Source organism: Mustela lutreola, chromosome 10, assembly GCF_030435805.1.
Source record: "Mustela lutreola isolate mMusLut2 chromosome 10, mMusLut2.pri, whole genome shotgun sequence".
NCBI classification, from domain to species: Eukaryota; Metazoa; Chordata; class Mammalia; order Carnivora; family Mustelidae; genus Mustela; species Mustela lutreola.
The window spans coordinates 101,492,802-101,515,710 of record NC_081299.1 but is presented as its reverse complement, the minus strand read 5'-3'; positions in this window follow the sequence as shown (position 1 = coordinate 101,515,710).

Here is a 22,909-nt window from a genome sequence, read left to right as displayed (position 1 = left end):
CTGCCTACTCAAATCTAACTTTGAATCCCTCTAGTGAATTTATAATTTCAATTATTGTGTTTTTTAGCCCAAGAATTTCTCTGTGGTTTCTTTCAAGATTTTATTTTCTTTATGTGTATTTCTATTTTGTTATACATCATTTTCTTAACTTTCTCCATTCTTTCCATTAGCTCTTTGAGATCTTTAAGACAGTTATTTTGAAGTCTTTGTTTACTAGATACTTCATCTGATCTTTCTCTGGGACAATTTCTGTTTTTTTTTGTTTTTTTTTGTTTTTTTCTTTTGAATAGGAGACACTTTCATGTTTCTTCATATGTCTTACTATTTTTTTTAAACTGTACATTTGAACATAATGATGTGTCAACTCTGGAAATCAGATTCTTTTCCTTCCCCTGTTTTGCTGTTTTTGTTTTTGTTTTCTTTTGGTTAGCCTTTTAAAAAATGATTTATTGTTGTAGACTGTCTCCATGGTGAAGATCAGCTTTAGTTGTAAACTTGTTTTTCTCAGGTCTTTTCTGAGGCTGTACCTTTCCCTGGGCATGTGCAGTGACTTCCTAACTTCCCCCATATATGTGTGCAATTGCTTTTGAATGTCCTAGTCCTTGATGTTGGATTTCTTAAAGGGGGGAAAAAGAAGAAGTGTGGAAAAAAGGTACTAGCTGTTTAAATTCTCTAGAAATTGCTTCAGGTAGAGAGGGAGGGGCCCTCAACAATGGATAAGTGTGTGGGGCTGCAAAATAGCTACCTGCCTCTGTGATCACCTCCATGATCAGAAGCAGCAATCAGAACACAGATCTCTGATATTTGGAGAACAAAGTCATTATTATCCACTCTGGCTCTTGCAGACTTCTCTAGGAACACATGCACAGTTGCCTGCTAGGAAGTAGGGAATGTGAAGTCTCTTCTGAGCTAAGACCTAAAACTGATAAATTGAAACTTACTGTCCAAGCCTTTCACTGGAAGCTATAAGCCTTCAATAGACTCCAGAATTCCAACGTAGTTACATTAGACAAATCTGCCAGTATAATTTTTACCTAGGTGGAGGGATATATTCCTGATGTTTCCTGCTCAGCCATCTGCATAGAATCCTCCCCTCCATCTGTTGCCTTTTTTTTTTTTTTAAAAAAGGCCAATTTAGTAGAATCTATTGAATTGCCCTATCTTTGAACCCAGAAATTCTACTATTAGAAATTAGTCTTATAGAAAATATTCCCAAACATATATTCACACACAAAGTTATATATAAGAAAGTTCCCTGCCAGCATTGTTTGTAATAATGACAAATTGAAAATAATCTAAATCTATATATTTGTAATTACCATATTATATATAATTATAATAATCTACATGATTATGATATGTAATTATAATATTTATTTATAATGTGTTACATTATATGTAATGTACAAATATTTATAGTACTTATAAATTAATATATGTAATATATACACACACTATAATACTGTGTATTAAAAGTTTGGAATCAATAAAATAGACTGTCATAGAAAGAATCTAAGTTATAATATAGTTATAAAAACTAAGTTGTAGAAAAGTATATCTGGTATGATTCTGTTTGTTTATGAGAAATCCACATATGGGTAATGGTAAGTAAAAATTTCTGAAAGGGTGGACAGATATCTTTTAATAATAGTTATCTCTGGAGCAAGCATGAGAATGGAGGGAGTACCAAAGAAAATTTTAAATTTTATTCCATATGCTTCTGTACTGTTTGATTAGTTGTTTTTCGTTTTGTTTTGTTTTGTTTTTTCAACAAGCACCATGCATACTTAATAATATACAAGTATTGTAAATAATTTTTAAAAACTTTGATGAATATCCTTAATGTCTGCATGGTCATAGCTTACTGAACAGAAATCTCTGGAAACTTGGATTAAAGAATTATTGAATAGCAAACAAGCCTTGGAAATTGGACAGAACATATTGCTCTAGAGGAATTTAAAGTCATCTTTCCTCTGGAGCTCTTTGTATCCCAGGATGGTAAAAAGAAACTGGACATCTCTCCTCTCTTGGAGATGTGTTTATATTCCAGAGCAAAATTTTCTTTCTCCACTCCCCCTGCCGCTCCAGGAGAAAAGGTCACATGTATCACCTGCTGATATATAAGCTCCAAGTTTCATAATTTCAGTGTTCCTCTTCTAGTACAAACCCTGCTTTACATACAAGTACATCTGCTCTCAGTACATCATCCTGTAACAAATTTTGCCATGGAACACTACTGCGAGTTGCTCTGTGAGCAAATAAAATGTCTTTTCCCTAATTCAGAAGTTTTGTGTTTCTGTAAATATGCATGTGCATGTGCTCATGTGTGTCACTATACAGGTTAACTTCTTATCTTTCAAGCAGGAAAGTATCTCATATGCTTCACAGTTTTAGACTCAACACCAGGCACAGCAAGTTTGGTTGAGTTGTTTGGTGTATTTTGCCACTCCGCAAATTAAGGCAGGAGAGACTATTGTCATGACCTGTTTATAATACTGAGTTCGTTTTTCTAAGGCAGCCCTGAATGAAGACCTGGATTATGTGTCCTGGTGAGGAGAGAAAGCAGTTCTGTTCCAATAGGGGTCCCTCATGAATGAAGAAGGTCTGAACTGGCTCAGATACAACTGGATCCCATCTGTATTTGCACAAGGCAGTAAGTCTGACTTCTGTCTTTCCCACCATCTCCGCCTCTTTCAAGAGAAAGAAAATGATTACGATCATTTTAGAAAGGAATGCGCCACTCTGAATGTGGGCATACCAAACTGCTTACTGAGTCATCTTCCAGGCTACCTTCAGAACACACACAGGAGAACATTCCCCAGCGCTAAGAAATTCCTATTCTTACATATTCATTTTCTAGGATGCTTATCAGAAGACCTTCAACTTTTTTTTTTTTTTTTAAGATTTTATTTATTTATTTGAGAGAAAGAGTGAGCCGAGCAGGAGAGAGAGAGTGAGCAGAGGGGAGGGGCAGAGGGATAGAGTCAAGAGCAGGGCGCCTGATGTGGGACTTGATCCCAGGACCCTGGGAGCTGAAGGAAGATACGTAACAGACTGAGCCACCCAGGCACCCAAGAAGACCCTCTATTTCTTGGCAGTCTTTGTTTAATAATGAGACTTCCTCTTGGAGATTATAATCCTAGAATGTTGGAATCAGAAAGGGACCATTAAAAACTCCCTCATTGTGGACATGAAAGCTCTGAGGATTTTTGAAGCCCACCATCTTTTGGTAGTCATTTTTATCTTGACAGATTTATTCTTTTTGTTGTTAACTATGTTAGATTTCAAGGCTTGTCAGCTTTTTTCTGTTACATGAGTTTGGTCTTAATCATTTTGCATGCTAAGCTCACTTCTCTAATTTCTTAAGGTTTGGTCTATGCTTATATCATAGTGTTCATAATCCATTATGTTCATAACTACATTTCCTCCGTTCATTCATTTTTAAGTATTATGTTCTATTCCAGCACTGCCCCATAGAACTTGCTGCAATGATACTCATGTTCTGTAATCTACGCTGTCCAATATGATAGCTATTAGCTTGTGTGACTGAAGGACTTAATTTTTAATATTATTTAACTTAATGTATTTAATCATATGTGGGTAGTTGCCGCTGCCCCTCGGAATAATTTGTTACTTAAATTGTAACCCCTGGAGGATTTTACTAGTTACCAAGCACATTTAGATATGGCCTTAAGAAATACATATACTGGTAACAGGTCTTTGGGGAGAAGGACGATGTACAACTGTGAAGCTGGGCATCTGTGGATGCCCGGCTCGCTCAGGGCAGAAGGCCGTCTCTTCACAGAAGCCGAGCACCCAGGAACACCCAGTCAGCCCAGGGTGGAATGAAAACCGCCTGCTTCCCTTATCCGTTATCGCTCCTTTCTCTTCCCAGAAGCGCCCGTTGTTAGTTAGATGAGTCCTGTGAATGTGCTTGGTCAACTAGAAACCTGACCCTCCTCCTTGTTTGTCTGCAAAACGGGATTAACGTTTGGCCTTCATCAATCCTTTTGTTGGCTATTGTTTTCTTTTTATTTATTTATTTATTTATTTATTATTTTTTAAATTTCTTTGGCTATTGTTTTCTATCCAATAAAAGTGAGACTGTGGAGTTGCTCGTGGCAGCAGTCCTTTTCAACTGTTGTCCCCTGCTCCCAGTCTTTTGCAGCTGACTTGTTTGTGCCTAATTCTTCTCTTGTCGCTGACTGGAAGCGGCAGGTAGTGGCTACCATATTGGAGAACACAATTCTACTTTCCTTTCTTGCTCGGCCATTTCTAGGCTAAAGAGTAGAAGTTCAGAGATAATTTGGATAAGAAAGCTATCTAGACAGCCTGCTATCATGGCCTAGGCCCCAAAGACCCTGTTGTATTTGCTTTTTTCTAAGACAAAAATAACTTGGCAGTTTTACAGTAGGATGTAATCAGATGAAGACTAAGAATGTGTGGGCCATGATAACCATGAGAAGATAAGAACAATGATGTAAGAGGATGGTTTGGATGGCCTTGTTTTGCCTCATGAGTTTAAGAAAAGATAAAATGTGCTAGAAATAGAGGTATTCTATGAAATGCAAAGAAAATACAGTGAACAGAATGTTTGAAAGGATACTAAGCCTAACATTTTGTGAATATCTCCTGGGCCCAAAGCATTTTACTAAGCCATGTATAGGCATTATTTCCTTTACTCTTAACAGTAAACTCATGAGTTGTATATACATTCCTCCTTTTACAGATGATGAGTCAAATTGTCACACAGCTACTCAGTGGAGGATCCAAGACCTCAAATCAGTTCTACCTGCAACCCAAGCCTCTGTATATGTTCACCTATAAACAGGGTAGTGAGATGAAGGGCATAATTCCAACTCTACCATGACCTTGTTGTGTGATCTTATGCAAATAATCTCACCTCTCTGTGCCTCAGTTTCTTTGTTTTGTAAGACATAGGGGTTGGATTCATTGGTTTCTAACGTCTCATTCAACTTTTCCATCCTAACACTCTGACACTCAAATCACCCCTAATTTCTTTGTGGATTTCAACATATCAATTGCTATTGGCAAGAAAAAAAAAAAAGGTATGATGGGCTCCTTTGTTTTGCTCTATTTCTCTCCCATCATTTTTGGTCCATGACCCACAAAAGGATTTGATTTGGATAGCAATAACATTCCCAGATTTTCTCTATGGGTCAGATATTTAAAAAGGATAATTTAACATTCTCTTAAGAATATTAAAGAGACATTTTCTTTTGAAACATATGAACATACATGTGATCTTAGTGATACCCTGCAAGCAAAATAAAATGTCATAAATTGCTTTCCTGAAGTGGAAGTTCATTACTGAGAAGGGCTTGGTGTGGGGACAGGGAGCAGTTGTCAGTCTCTAGGAGGGTTTTTTACAAAAGCATATTCAACAGAACAATAAGAGTCTGCTATTTGGAAAAATGAGGGGGGGATGCATTTTATTTTGCTAAAATTAAATAAACCTCTATAAAAGTCTGCTCAGCTCATGAAGAAAACTGGAAGCAGTGATTCTGTGTGGGGAGAGGGAAAGAGTCATAATATCAGATAAGGGGTGATCAGTATATTGTAGATAGGGCATGAAAGTAAATTTTTTTGAAAGTTTTTTATTTTCTTTTCTCCTTATTTTAATTACAAAAAGTAATGCTTATGGTAAGAAGTCAAACTATGTAGAAATTTATTAAGAAAAAATAGATTCTTGTTCATAAAAACCCATATACACATATTTACTACTATAAACAGCTATATTATATATAATATATACTAAAGAGTTATATGGTATATATAATATTACATAGTATGCATTTTCAACCATTCTCTTATTGGCGAGCATTCATTTTCTTTTTTAAAGACTTTATTTATGTGAGAGAGAGAGCGAGCACAAGGGCACTCACAAGCCAGGAAAGAGGCAGAGGACGGGAGAACAGACTCCCTCTGAGCTGGGACCCTGATGCAGGGCTTGATCCCAGGGCCCTGGGATCATAACTCCAGCAGAAGGCAGATACTTAACCCACTGAGCCACCCAGGCACCCTGGTGAGCATTCATTTTCTAGGATATTTTATATGTATCCAAAAAAGAATGAGAAAAGTCAGCCTTATATTCACATCTGATAAAGAAATTTGAAGATGTGAACTGATACGGGGCAGAAAGCTAGATTAGGCAGCTCCAGGGATCTTGCAGCCAGGACTGCCTTAAAGATAGATAATTCACATGGCAAAACTAAGTAAGTTCCTAACATTATAAAGATATAGGATAAGAAAGCTGAAAGGGATTTAAAATAAGTAAGTCCAGTCCCCTAATTTTACCAAGGAGGAAATTGAGACCCAGGGAGGTTGTCTTTCTCAAGGTCACATAACTAGTTAAATGTCACAGTCCTGATTAAAGTCTTATGGCTCTAGACTAGCTTTATTTGAAAGAAAGAAGTAATAAAAGGACATTATGATTCCACCTATGACTAGGTGCTGAAGGGTTTCTTCCTCTGAGTGGTTGAAACTGTATGCAGATAGGTTTTAAAGTCCTACAAATGCATATTGTGGCTCCCATTTTTGTTATCTTCCAAAAATAATTTTCCCATTTATTCTGTATATAGACATACCATTTTGCATTGATGTAAGCATTCAAAGACTATTACTGAGCCTTCTCTACTACCTGGGGAGGCAGCAGAGTGTAATGGTTAAAAGCCCAGATTTTCATTCTTGCTCTACCTCTCCCCAGTTGCATGGCTTTGGGTAAATTAATGTCTCTAAACCTCAATTTCCCTATCTCAAATGAGGGAGAATAATTCTACCGTGTATTGTTGTTATGAGGATTTAAATAAATAATATAAGCTAAGTGACTGTCAAGTAAACTTCAGATATCACTACAGCAGACATTTTGCTAGTCCCAGAGATAAGCAATGAACATGGTACACATATGGTTCAATTCTTAAAGAGCTTATCATATGCTTGAAATTCTCTGAATTAAATCTACATTTTCATTGGTCTGTGCCTTTCTACAAGATACTGATTTCTTTTGTTTGAGCCTTCTTTATCCATTTACTGTTCATTACTTGCCATGAAAACACTGTTTCTTTTAAGACCCAATGGAAATCCCATCTCTTCCATGAAGTCCTTCCAGATTTCCTCAGCTGGAAGTCTTATCACTTTACTTATACTTTCATAGTCCCACAGCATATGGTTTGATAGCATTTTTCACTATCTTGGGTCAGAATTAATCATGTACATCTTCTTTAGTCTTGGTAGTCAGTACTCAGTCAGTAACTGGTAAACCCAGTTCTATCACTATTCTTGTCATGCATTATTATGATGCTGATAATTACCATTTTAAAGAACTACAAGCTAAGGCTCAAAACAGATGAATTCAGCTACCTAAAACCTACAAGCTAGGAAGAAGTAAAATTAGGGCTAGAACCCAGGTCTCCCCAAAACACCTCTGGAAATGGACTTGTCTCTAGACTTGCCTTAACTTAGACAAGTCACTCAGCTGTAGTTTCTTCCTCTGCAAGTGAACAAGAAAAATGGTGGTGAACATGTGGTAGAGAAATACACAGTACAACTAAATGCTACATAAACACCTAACAAAATAAACATTTCCCCCTCTCTATTGCCTATCCACTATGTGTGATACATACATGATAGATCTGACTGTTGGCTAGTCAGCCAATGGCCGAATAAGAGGCATATCCTTGTCTCCTGAAGCCAAATCCAGTGGTCATTCCAATAGAACACAGCTGTCTGTTGGGATTAGCTACCTCTTATCCATCATCTACCGTCCATCTCTGGCATTTAAATTGAGAGGGTTTCCAGATGCATTGTCCATGTTATCTTTGTTTGGATGGATATTTAGAAGGAGGGGAAGCTGGTTAAAAGAATAATACAACTGATAATTGATCAGAATAACTGGTTTACATTACCATTAAAGCATACCATAACCTACCTCCTAACGCTCCACATTCTTGCCTTACTAGTCTCATTTATTTACAGTAAAGTGCTTTAAGTGATTTTCTTTTCTTTCTCTTTTTAAGTGATTTCTTGTCAAAAAGCAAATCAGTTTTTAGTATGCATCATTAATGACCTATAAATCAGTATTTCAGGTCTGACTAGTATCTTTTTCATTGAAGAATTGTGTATTCTACTGGAGTTTTTCATGACAAAGTACATAAATGTCTAAATACCTAAAATAAAATACTTCCACCACTTCTGAAATTTTTTAGGGCCAGATTCTATTTGGCAGACACATTATAGAATGAGTCTTTGTCTTCTCTAAGTGTGTATATGTGGTTTATTTGTCTCCATCCTTATTATTTTTAAATTATTTGCTTCTACCACTCTATCTCTGCTCCTCAGTTTTAAGATATTTTCTTTAAAAATGCCTCACAAAACTAAGATGTGCCTTGCTTAGCTGATTGTACATATATAAGACAGAATAAATAACTCACAGAAAACTAGATGCACCAAAAGTGGAGATCCACAGCCATTTCATCTCTGTCATAGAGGTACTGCTTGAGGTTAGAACTTTCCTAATCTACTGAGCATTCAATGCAAGTCAAATATCTACCATAGATAATGGAGGTTAGGAATTGAAATAAGTAAAATCAGGATATGTATTCCATCTCAGGGAGTTGCCTCCCTGAGGATCAAGATTATACCCTAAGGAAAGCTTTAGAAAAGTGAACACAAATGAGGACAAACTAAGGTAGAACAGATGGTACACTAAGGACCGGTGACTCAGGTACAGGCAAACTCAATTGTCATATGTCTCCTGTGTTTTGTTTTTAATGAGATAATTAGGGAAAGCATCCTTTGATTTATGTTTTGGGAGATGTTGGGCACTAGATCTGCATAGAGGTGATATAATTTATGAATTAAGTGGGAGTTTATCTTCAGTGTCCTATTGATTCTGGCATTTGTTTTCATACTGAGGTTTAAGCTAGAGGAAACAGCCTTGGCCCATAAGAGAAAGGTCTGGGGCACTGCTTCACCAAGGCTACCTGCAGGTTTTAGAAGCACACTTGGACCCAGGTTTACACCAGTGTTTGGTCACTCAGGCCTGAAAACTTTATGCAGGAGGCACACTAAACATTTTCTCTTGCCCATGACCAGGCTGAGGTATTTCTTGTGCTCAGAGAGCCTCAACCTTTTCCAAATTCCATCAAAAGAAGAAACTCAATAAGCTAGAAGAAACAAGCTCCGAGTACAGCTGTTAACCATCTCATTTTAAAATGCAGCCCCACCTGCCATAACAACAAACCTGCTCATCACAAAGCCGCTCTTAGATCTGTGATCTATGAGAAGGCTCGGGACCCCACCTGTGAGCTCCCCAGACCTAACTTTATCATATCAAACAGATGGGTAATAACATGGAACTTTCACTCTAATAAAAATTGCCTCTTCCTTTTATCAATGGGTCAGATCAGACCAGACACCAGAGAGTTCTCTCAGATCTAGCCAAATACAGAAAGCTGCTTTTGTTGTACAAAGGGTAATGGAAAATGGTTAAAGAAATATTTTGCAAGCTTAAGACCTATCCAAGACCAACACATTCAGCCCATTTTTTAAGTGCATATGCTTGTTCAAAGTCAGTCTGTTGTATGACCTCAAAGAAAAGATAATTCATCTTCTAATGAAGAAAGGCTTTTATATTTATGGAATAAGGAAATTCAAAATATCTTAAAGCTCACCCAACCCAATCTCCTTGCCATAGCAAAAACATTTTCTAAAGCACAAAAGACGGATGGGACTGCCAAAGTTTTGAAATATTAAAAAGTTTTTTAAATTGTGAAATAATTTCAAAATATAGCAAACCCCAGATTTAATGAAAGTATTTTGACAGGTCTTTAAAAAAATAAAATTTTACATATATAGGTATTTATATGCATTTATACCTATTATGTATTATAGGCATATGTATATATGTACATATAATATTGGTTTTTGTTGTAAATTTTATATGAGTGATATCAACAAGGGTGTATATCTATTTGCAACTTGACTATTTGCATTAAAAATTATTTTTTTCCTTGATTTTTTTCCCTCAATTTATCCAGGTTAACACATATTATGCCAATTTGTTTATTTCATTTAAGTAACTATTCAGTATTTCATTATATGGATATATCTAGGATGGGATGACTATATAATTTATTATCAAAGTACCCTCTGTTGAAAATTAAAATAGGCTCAATTAATACATCAATAAAATAGGCTTAACTTAGGACTATACCAGGCAAATCAAGAGGTAGGGTCACCCTGAGTATGGTACCATTTTTACACATCTCTGTTGACTGACATATTGTTTTGAATTTCAGGTATTATAAGGAATGATGCAATGAATATTTTCAAACATGTGTCCTGATGTCCATGGGTGAGTATTTTCTAACATTTTATTTGTAAGGCATAGATATGCATATTTTGACTTTATTACATATTGACATATTGCTTTGCAAATCTGTATATCCTTTAAGTTATTCATAGGACCTACTATTGCCCCTCACTTTCATCAGTACTTATAGAATCACTTGAGGGGGTGGCATTTCATTACTGCATAATTTGCATTTCTCTCTTTTTTTTTAAAGATTTTTATTTATTTATTTATTTGACAGATCACAAGTAGGCAGAGAGGCAGGCAGAGAGAGAGAGGGAAGCAGGTTCCCTGCTGAGCAGAGATCCTGATGTGAGGATGGATCCCGGGACCCTGAGATCATGACCTGAGCTGAAGGCAGAGGCTTAACCCACTGAACCACCCAGGTGCTCCTGCATTTCTCTTTTAACAGTAGGATTGCACAACCTTCCCCGTTCACTAGCCCTTTAGATTTCTTCTTCTTTCTGATAAATAGCTGTCATTATTTGTGTCATTTTATGTGGGTTAATCTCAAGTAAATAAAATATGGCTATTTGTTTTTTATCGTATTTGAAAATATCTGTCTTTTAGGTGAGTTAAGGCAACTTATATATTCTGTGATTATAAATATATTTCACTATATATATATATATATATATATATATATATATTCATTCTTGATCAACCCCACTAGGGTTTACCAATTTTATTAAAAAGTTTTCACATAATTAAATAAATGTTGGTTATAGATAAATCTGGTGAGAATTGATATCTTAGCATGAGTCCTTCAATCTATGATTATGGGATATCTCTCCATTTATTTGGATCATTAATATTCCTTAGAGGTGTTTTGTTAGTTTTAATATTAGTATTTTGTCAGCTTTGTGTTTATTATTTTTGAAGCTATTGTAAATGGTATTTTATAATTCATTTTCAAATTGCTGTTAGGATGTAGAAGTAAAATTGATTTTTATATATTCATATTGAATGAATTAATTTATCAATGGAAGCCTTGCTAAATTAACTCATTGACTCAAACTGTAGATTTTGGGACTTTTGAAATTCCAAACCTCATAAGTTATGAATAAAAGCAATTTTGCTTCTTCCTTTCCCACCTTTCTACCTTTTATTTCTTTTTCTTTTCTAATTTCATTAGTATACAGGAGTGAATGAAAGTAATGAAAACATATTTTGTCTTGTTTCTGATCTCACAAAGAATTTTTTAATGTCACGACATTGAGTATTCTCTCTGTAGGGTTTTTGTAGATGACTTTTATCAGATCAAAATTCTCTTCTATTCCTAGTTTGCTGTGAGTTGGTCATAAACATGTTGAGTTCTATCAAATGCTTTGCATCTATTGAAATAAACGTGTTTTTTCCCCTGCTTTATTCTGTTAATATGGCTAATTGCATTTGTTAATTTTTCTGACTGTTAAGTCAGCCTTGGAATAAACCAATCCTACTTAGTGATAATGTATAATGTTTCTTATATATTAGCTTTTGATTGACATCCTGAGAAATTTGGGCTCTGAAATACTATATGAGATTTGGTTTTACCCTGAAGAGATTTTGAACTTCCCTTTTGAGGCTCCTGCGCCATGCAGTTTCAAAATATAGCGATAATCTGGAGTCTTCCACTGTATTGGGATGTTATCTCCTAAATCACCCCCAAGATGATAGAGATTTCATTCTGTTTTTTCAAAGTTTATACTCCAGCTTCATAGGCTTTTCTGTTGTCCCAGAATTTAGTTAATGCTTTGTCAGGAAAACAAAACCCAGTCATGTATTTCAATCCTTTTGGAACTGTAGAGTTTAGTTTTTAGAATTGAAGAACACAAGTTTCAACTGAGGAGAATAAATTATGCGGGAAGGAATCATTGTTCATCAGATAATGCAGAGTTAATAATGACTGAAGTCTAGCCTGTTAAATCTCTATCTTTAAGTCAGAGAAAGGAAGAGGTGCTGAAGAACTCCAGCCCAGGTACTAGATTAATTTAAATGCTATTTTATCTCCAACACTTGGTCCTAATCGTCTCCTCTTGAACACTCAATACCTGCATTCATGCTGGCTGGCCCCAGGGATGCAGAGCAGCCCACTGTCCCCACTGAAAGGAAATGAAAAATCGGCTGATGCTAAACAGACCTCCTTCAGCAACTATAGCCATCTAAGCACTATGTCCTGCAGCGTGATTAATGATTTTTCTTTCCCTTTATGTTTAAGGGCAATGTGTTTTAGAAAGGAAGAGAGAGAAATAGAATGAAGAAGGGGGATGAAGGAGAGAGCAGAGATGCAAAAGTAAGAAAGGGGAACCGTATAAGAGGAGGAAAGGTAAGAAAATGATCTTTCAAAATGAAATGGAAAATATTTCATAGAATTAGCTAGAACTGTATATTTTCTCCTAATATGAAGGATTCCACTTCTACCCTACATAAGAATGTCAAGTTATTTTGGTCAATCTTATGTAAATAATATGCTCTACTGAAAACAGTAAAGGGAAAGGAAATTTAGAAGAGGCTCTGCATCCCCATACAAAACTTTTGTTTTTAAGTCATCTGTACCTGACCTTAAAAAGAAATGAAGTTTCATTTTAACTCTCTAGATTAATTATTGTAATTTAAGACTAAATACATTGGGAGGGACAAGGAATTGAGAGAGTAATATTTGGCACATTGATAACCCTTTCTTACTTGTATATATTACTGTGTATATACTCATATATTGTATATATATATAGCATGATACATTGCATACATATGAAATATCTATACTTACCTATATCATATCTTGAGGGATGCAAGGTTGTAACATCTGTCATCTCATTTATTGACGCAGTTGATTTTCCAGATATGACAGTCTAGACCATTTCCCCACATGTGTCAAAGGCCCTGCAATGTGGAAAAAACTTCTGCCAAGAGCTTATACATTATGAAGGCTTGTCTTTTTTCATCAGCCTCGGCTTATGTTAAAGGTACAAAGGCTATTTTTCTTCTTCATCTTCAGTACCTGCTCTGGGCTTTCATGCATTGGATTCTCAACAGCTTTCTGTAAGGCTATAGATCTCGTGTTAATATGGACCCCATGTACTGAGGTCTGAAGGCTGTGTCAGCAGTGACTCCTGGAGAGCATCTTGCAGAAGGGCTTGGTAGAAAGAAAGGGGAAGGTATTCGGGGGTATTGTGTGCAGTTAAGTTTGAACCACCCAGCAGCCAGCAATCAAACATATGTGCACAGGAGAGAGCAAGTACATTTGCTTGGCCAAAGCATAAATTATAGGTTAAAGATCAATCATAAACAAGAACAAGATTACTGAGGCATGTTGATAGACAGCCTTAAAGACCAGAATGAAGCATTCATATTTGATTAAAAAGACAAAGACAACAAAAAACCATGTACATTCCAGAGAACCTATCAATAGATCAAACATGAGATTCCTGCTTACTAGTCAAGGCACTGGAGTGCAACTTGATTGAAATGGTTGAGAAGGAAAATTTTTTTCTACTGTATAAAGGGCACACAGAAGGGGCAGGCAGCTGGCAAGGAGGATGGTTTATAATATCTTAGGTGTCATGTGATTAGAGAGGGCCCAGACTAGAATGTGGACTAGAAAGAGGTAGGAAAGGGTGGCTCTGAAAGGTCTTTCAGATAAAGAAATAGGAGGACTTAAAGACACACTAGTCATGGGGATTCTGGAGGAAGTAACTTGTAACACTCCAGGTGGTCTGCCAGGAGGTAGGATGGTAGCATGCCACTGATGAGGATGGAAAGTTGGGAAGGAATAAGAGTCCTGTCTCGGCTGCAGTATGAGTTTCCTTGCCACCTCTTTATTAATGCAGGTTTTATGACACAGGTGTAATAATTAATCTAAATGGCTAGCAGATGTGGCTATCCATCTTTGGGCATACTGGCCCCCAAACAGTCTCCCAATCAGCAAATTCTCAAACAAGGCCAAAGAAAATTAAAGAAAATAAATTCTGTTGAGATATTTATGGAGGCCACCTGGATAGAAATTTGACAGCTAGGAACTTGCCTGGATGCCAGGCAACTAAGGAAAGGTCAGAGCTTCTGGAGCAATAGGGCTTGTGGAGCCAAAGAACAGCAATGGCGGGGAGGAGTGTTTTGTCACATTTCATCTCAAAAAAGATTAAACATGGAGTTTTGTCTTTTAGAGAAAAACATTGTTAAAATCTTTGCCTATGTGCTGTGGAGATACCTACCTTGTCTCTTGACAAGAGTCCTACCATTTCCTTTATTTTTTTATTATTATGTTCAGTTAGTCAGCATATAGTACATCATTAGTTTTTGATGTAGTGTTCAACGATTCATTAATTATAACACCCAGTGATCATCACAACATGTACCCTCCTTAATATGCATCACCCTGTTACCCCATTCTCCCTACCCTCCTCCCTTCTGTAACCCTGAGTTTGTTTCCTGGAGTCCAGAGTCTGTCATGGTTTTTTCCCCTCTCTGATTTCTTCCCATTCAGTTTTCCCTCCCTTCCCCTATGGTCCTCTGTGCTATTCCTTATATTCTACATATGAGTGAAACCATATAATAATTGTCTTTTTCTGCTTGACTTATTTCACTTAGCATAATCCCCTCCAATTTCATCCATATTGATGCAAATGGTAGATATTCAACCTATCTGATGGCTGAGTAATAATATTCCATTGTAAATATGAACCACATCTTTATCCATTCATATGTTGAAGGGCATTTTCTTCAATTGTGTACTCTACCCAGGCTCAAACAATCAGTGCGGGCTTTGTTTATGTATCTGTTACCTCCTCTTCATTTCTTCCAATTACCACCACCCAATGTCGAAAGTGTAACTAATCTCCCTGCCTTCCACCTCTTTCTGCTCCTGCCGAAGAAATCATTCTAAGTTGCAACTTTGATCATACCGTTTACCTGTTTAAAACTTTTATCACATCCCCTTTGCCTACTGAATAATATCTAGATGCCTGTTACTAAAATCTCTACATAAGTAGATTCAATTTCTCTTTCCATTTTCCATTTCAAGTCCATTGCATACTACCAATTCCTCTGTTACATGAGCTCTCTGCCTCAGATAAACTCTATCCTTCAAAATAACGTCTGTTCCTCTTGCTGTTTATGCACTTGTTTCAATGACAAAATCTCCTCTTTTTTTCTCTACACATTTTCAAAACCATATTCTCATGTTTTAAGGGCCAACTCATGACCTATTTCCATTTGTTTGGCCATTCAACAAATATTTATTAAATTAAGGTACTGTTGTAGACTGTGAATATGCAGTGGTGTAAGGATAGACAAGGGCCTTGCTTTCATGGAGCTGCCATTTTAATGGGAGAAATAACAAAATGAATAGTTTAAAGAAGATATAGAGAATAAAGGTAAAAAATGTACAAACAAGAGCTTTGAGGAAAACAGGTTTGCATTTCAGGGTAAAATGGAGTAAGCACATCCACCCTTTCTTTTCTACTGAAGACAGCTATAAAACCTAGACAGAATGTGTGTAGCAGCTATTTCAGGTCTGAATAGTAAATGGAACCAGATGTATTTGAGAAGATGACTAGAATTCAGAGTATCACTGAGCCAACAATTGGTTTACCATTTTTTTTTTTTCTTCTAGTATCCTCCAGACTAAACTCAGTGTACTAGGAATCCAGAATTAGGTATCTGACAAAGAACAGTCCAGGAATTTTTGCTCAACAAGTAGGAAAGGCAGAGAGAGAATGAAGAAATCCTTTCCTTTTTCCCCCTTTTTCTCCAGTCTCTCAATTTTTAAGGCCTAATAAATTCAGTGGTAGTAGGAGCAGGTAATGGGAGCTAACAGGAACCAAAGCTCAGAGAGGAATTATTTTCTTCCATTCAATGGAGCTGTGGTTTCAAGAGGATAGGGCCAACGCTTGTTGCATGTTTTCTCTCTTCAGTGTTCTTGTGCTTAGCCCCTGGTGTAGTTGCAGTTGTAGAAGTTTATTACAGAAAAGGAAGACTACAATCTCATTTTCCAACCAGAGCACCAAAAAGAGGAGCCCCAAGGACTGGAAAATGTACCAAGGAGGTTGCTCAGACAGAGGAAATCAGAAATGCTCCTACATGAAGTTATTTATGAATTCTTAGGTTAGCCTTCTTGCTATACATGCGTGGAACTGATCATTTTCAAGTATTAGACCCTGAGAGCTGAGCTTACGGACTATATTTCAGGTCCCAGACTGGCTACGAGGTGATACACATGAAGGACATATCTGCATAGCACTTCAGTGGCTTCAAAAACTGAATTGACATTGGAATGACAGTACCTAGAAGGTGGATCAGAAATTGTGACCTAAGTCTAACCAGGTCATCTGCCTACAAAAGCAAAAATAGCAACATACCTCATAGCATTTAAATAAGACCCAAAGTCTCATAATATAATACTCAAAATATGTAGGCTGAAATCCAAAATTACTCAACATCAGAACCCAGGACATCTCAGATTACATGAGAAAAGACAGTCAATAGATGTCAACACTTACATGACATAGATGTTAAAATTATTTGACAAAGACTATAAAGCTGCTATTTTAAAAATGCTTCAGGTAAGAAATGCAAACTCTCTTGACATAAATGGAATAATAGAAAGTCACAGCAAAGAAATAGAAGTTTTAAAGAAGATGTTATGAAAATTATAGACAATAGCCAAAATTTTTAGAAGCTCACTGGGTAGGTTCAATAGCAGAATGGAGATGACAGAGTAAAGAAACAGTGATCTTGGAGATAGATTAATAGCTATTATCCAATGTGGAAAACAGAAAATAGAAACTGAGGTACCTGTGAGATGGTTTTAAAAGAATCTAATATTCATTTTATTGGAATCCAGAGGAGAGGGAAGAAGTACTTTGTTGATAAATATTCAAAGACATAAAAACCAAAATCATTTCAAATTTGGTGAAATATGTAAGTCTATAGATAAAATTTCAGTGAACTCTGAGTAGAATAAACCCTAAAAAAAAAATAAACTATGCCTAGATGTATCCTAGATGTATCATGATCAAAATAGTGAAAACTGAACACAAAGAGAAATATTGGAAAGCAGTCAGAGAAAGACAAAATCGAAATGTATATGGCAAAGCATTCAGTAAAATGTAAAATCCTTTATAAATGTGAAGAGTTAATATTATTAATGTTGATAATGTTCAAACTTGTACATTAGTGTTATGCAATTTTTAATTTTAAAGTCAGGAAGTTGATTCAAGCTACAAGTAAAATAGGAAAGGAAGGAGAGAAGAGGAGAGGAGGAGAGGAAAGGAGAGGAGAGGAAAAAGGAAAGGAAAAAGAAGCCAGAGAAAAACAATACACTGCCTATATGACTGCAATGATTTGAATGATTGTGGATTACTCAGAAATCATGGAGGCCAGAAAAAAGTGGTACTTTAAAAAAATATATTTTACATTATATGTGATTTTAGGTTCATAGAAAAATTGAGCAGAAGGTACAGAGATTTCCCATATATCCTTATCCCCTGCATTTGCATAGCCTCCTCCATTATCATACCTTTACACATGCGTAACTTCCCCCATTATCAACATTCCCCCATCAGAGTGGTCCATGTATTACACTACCTCCTACATAAGCATGGCCTCTCCCGCTATCCATATTCCCCCATCTGAGTGGCATATTTATTACAATAGACGAACTTGCACTAACACACCATCATCACCCAAAGTCCATGTTTACAATAGGGTTCATTCTTAGTGTTGTACTTGTATGACTTCAAACAAATGTATAATAACATTTACGAAACATGGTGGTATCATACAGAATGATTTCACTGCCCTAAAAATCCTCAGTGTTCCACCTTTTTATCCTTCTCACCCACTAACTTCTGGCCATCATTGATCTTTTTACTGCCTCTACAGTTTTAACTTTTTCAGAATGTCAACGAGAATTGTTAAGCAAGTAGCCTTTTCAGATTGACTTATTTCCCTTAGCAATATGCATTTAAGGTCCCTTCATGTCTTCTAATAGCTTGATAGCTTATTTCTTTTTAACTATGAATAATATTCTATTATCTAAATGAACCACATTGATTTAACCCACTTATCTACTCAAACACATCTTAGTTGCTTCCAAGTTTTGGCAGTTATGAATAAAGCTGCTAGAAACATCCATGGCCAGGGTTTTGCGTGGACATAAGTTTTCAGCTTTTGGGGAGTAAATACCAGATAGCATGACTGCCAAATATGGTAAGAGTATGTTTAGTTTTATAAGACTGCCAAACTGCTACCACTTTTCATTTCTATTAGCATTGAATGAGAGTTCCTGTCACCAGCATTTGATGTTAGTATTCTGGATTTTGGTCATTCTAAGAGTTGTGTAATGGGGTATCTTGTTGTTAAAGTGCCTTTTCATATACTTACTTGCCATCTGTGCATCTATCTTCTTTGGTAAGGTGTCTTTTAAGGTATATGGCTCTTTTTTTTAGTTGAGTTTGTTTTCTTATTGTTGTGTTTTAAGAGTTTATTGTGTATTTTGGATTTTATTCCTTTCTCAGATATATCTTTTGAAAGTGTTTTCTTTACAAACCTTTTAAACTAAATGTTGCTGAAACAACTAGACACCCATATACCAAAAAAAAAAAAAAAAAAGGGGGGGGGGTCTGGAGAGAGACCTTATATCCTTTACAAAAATTAACTCAAAATGAATCACAAGCCTATATGTAAAATGCAAAATTATAAAACTCCAAGAAAATAACATAAGAGAAAATCTAGATGACCTTGTGGTTTATCTTTTCATTCTCTGGACAGTATCTTTTGCAGAGATAAAATTTTTAATTAATAAATTCTAGCTTATTAATTACTTTTTTTCATGGGTAATATCTTGGCGTCGTATTTAGAAAATCAACAACTCCAGGGTCATCTGAGCCAACCAGAGCTTTCTAAAAAAAGAAACTTAATGGGTGGAGTAGCCTGACTCTTTATCTAGTTGTTTAGCTGGAAATATATTTATTCAAATGGGTATCTTTGGAATGGATGCCTGAGCAATAAAACACTTAATGTTAGGCATAAACCTTATAACACAATGACAATTAAAATCTTAGCAGGACGTTTTTGTAGATACAGGCAACATGTGTATAAAAATGTATATGGAAAGGCAAAGACACTAGAATAGCTGAGACAGTTTGGAGAAAAGGAAGAATAAAGTTAGGGGAATTGCACTACCTAATTTTAAGACTTACTGTATAGATATAGTAATAAAGATGATGTGGTATTAGCAAAGGGGTAGACATATAGATTAATGGCAGAGAATAGATGGTCCAGAAATATACCGATGCAAATATGGCCATTTTTTGTTAGACAAAAGTACAAAAACAAATCAATAGAAAAAGGGTAGTCTTTACAAATATGTTTTAGAAACAATTACACATTCATATGCAAACAATAATGATAATAACAACCTTGGCCTATATGTTATATCTGATGCATAGATTAACTCAAGATGAATCATAAATCCAAATGGAAAATGTGAAAGTATAAGACTTTTAGAAGAAAACACAGGAGATAATCTTCATGCTGAAGAGTTAAGACATGACATGACATGAAAAATATGATACATGAAGGAAAAATGTGAAATTGAAGTCTCTCAAAATTAAAAACTTTTACTCTGTCAGAGATCCTATTAAAAGAATAAAAAGACAAGCTACAACCTAGGAGAAATATTTACAAATCACACCTCTGAAAAAAAAACTTGCATCCAGAAAATAGAAAGGAATCTCAACACTCAACAATAAGAAAATAAAGGACTCAATTAAAACATAGAAAAAAGACTCTAATATATACTTCAAAAAAGAGACTATGTAGATAACAATCATTACATACATGAAAAGATGTGCAAAATTATTAGCCATCAGGGAAATGTAAATTAAAATCATGATAAAATACAGTATCCATTTATTAGAATGGCTAAAATTCCTTAAAAATCTGATAATATGATGTATTTGTGAGAATGTGGGACAGCTGGAACTCTCATACATTGCTGGTTGGGGTGCCATATGATACAGCCACTCTAGAAACAGTTTGACAGTGGATGGTTAAGGAAACTTCAGTGCAATGCTAAGTCAGAAATAAAAAAGGATGAATTACTAATATAGGCAACAACTTGGTTGAATTTATAAGACATTATGCTAAGTAAAAGAAGCCAGTTTCAAAGGTTATACACTGTATGATTCCATTTGTGTGGCACTCTCAAAAAGACAGAACTATGGTTAGTTCACTGAGGACAGGTCTCTGGTTGCCAGAGGATAGGAGTAGGATGAGTTTATTACTCTTTAGGAGTAACACAAAAGAGCTTTTTGGGGGAGGTAATAGAACTGTTCTGTGTCTTGATTGTGGTGGTGATTAACATGATTCTTTACATGTATTAAGAGTCATAGAACTAACTGACTTCTTCCCATAAATGTGTGTTTGCACTAGAATTTAAAAAAATTTAAAACAACCACCACAACAGTTCTGACTCAGTCAAAAAGATGTCAAAAAGAAGGTCTATCAGCTTTAGTTATAAAGTAAATACTTAAGGGATGATAAAAAAATGAATAGATGAATGGATTCTAGTAAGTATCTTCTAGAAACCTTGTCTTTGTATAACATTAACAGTACAGATTTCATACATAATAGCAATATAATAAGGGAGCAGAATGTATCCTTTCTATAGGTTCCTACTTCTTTCTTTGTATATACAGATGACTCTGGAAAGCAGTATAGAAGAATTTTAGAACATAGTCCTTTGGAAACAAATGACAAATAGAAAAGAAAGAAGAAAAGAAAGCCTGTACTATTGCAAACAGCAGGACAAACCTGGAAAAATTGGATATTTGTAAACATCTTGCAAATACATAGCACATACACAAGCATTTGCCACTTATGTAGACACAACCTAATGTATGATGGTCAGGAAAAGACCATGTATTTTCTATCTCTGGACAAATTAGCCTAAAAGGGATTGATGTAACTCTTTCATATTCAGCTAAATAAAATAAATATGGATTCAACCACCATTTGTGTTCCAAATCCATATTCCATGGCCCTTTCTCAAGAATTTAGGAACTAAAAATACAGTTTTTGCTCATTTATACAAATATGGCTTTTGTTTATTTACCTATACAAGGCCCAGTCTTGTATTGGACAAACTTATAAGCCCCACCAGGTGAAAAGGATTCTATTCAGCTTAAGAATTTAGCTTCTACAGAACATCAGTGGTACAACTCCTTGGAAAGGCATGCCTCCCTAGTAGATAAGTCCTTGCCTTTCATGAATAAGAACAGATTTACTGTTTTACTCCTATATTCCTCTTGGTTCAGTGTTCTTGCTTAGTTAAGAAAACCCACTTTAGGATCTGCCTGGTAACTGAAAAATCAATTATCTTTGAATTTTGGAAAAAAGGATTTTAATTCCTTTCTCCTTAGAGTATTTACAAATACCTTTAATATAGTAAAATATCCTAAGAGAAGAAGGGTGAGAGAGAGTATAGATAAATACTTGTGCCTGCACTAAATATACAAATGTAAACTATGGAGAAATGGGGATACCCCCAGGAGTGTTTGTTTGGGACTCTCCTTAGCTATTCATTCATTCTTTCATTCATTCATTTATCCTACATGCAGGTATTAAAAAACTGCTGTGTGCCACTATTTTCAGTCATAGGCCAAGGCTGATGCTAATCAACAGGTAAAATGGGATTTTGAATTCTTGAATAAAATTATACAAAAAACAACAATAGCAACAACAACCCACTCTCCTAGTCATCCTTCCTTATAGATATACTCTCACTGTGTTTGGGGAAAATAAGAGAGGCCCTTGTTTTATGGGCTCCCAAGCCTACTGGCTTTAAAGTATGAAGAAGGCCTTAATTAGATTTTTGACTTTATGGGAAGAGAAGATAGCCTTCTTAGACATGTGCTTATGAGGTGGCTATTATTGTGGGTGGCCATGGAAAAGGTATTAAAATGTTGACTGGCAGTAAAATCACATTTCAAAGTGTGGAATAAGAATATTTTTATTTAATTTAGAAATATATTGAGGGTGAGACTAGAGAAAGGAATTACAGTAAGAGAGACATGTGTATGCTATTTTGCCAAAACTATTTGATGATCTTTGAAGAGATCATAAATAGCCTAGGAAAGGATGTACTAATTTCACCTGGATTGTTTGCTGTTACAGATGTTGTGACAAAAATTCATACTATTGGAAATAAACTGCTTTAGACATAAAAAAAAAAAAAAAAGCAAAAACAGAAAACAAATTTACCATGGAAGGAGAGTCAAGTCAAATAGAACTTTTTCAATTTCTTTGCTAAAACTGTGGCTTATTTTTTTTTAAATTTATATTTATTTATTTGACATAAAGAGATCACAAGTAGGCAAAAAGGCAGGCAGAGAGAGGAAGGGAAGCAGTCTCCCCGCTGAGGAGAGAGCCGTACGCGGGGCTCGATCCGAGGACCCCGAGATCATGACCCAAGCCGAAGGCAGCGGCTTAACCCACTGAGAAACTGTGGCTTATTTTGAATCCAACTTAAGTTTCATAAATTCAAATAGCTTT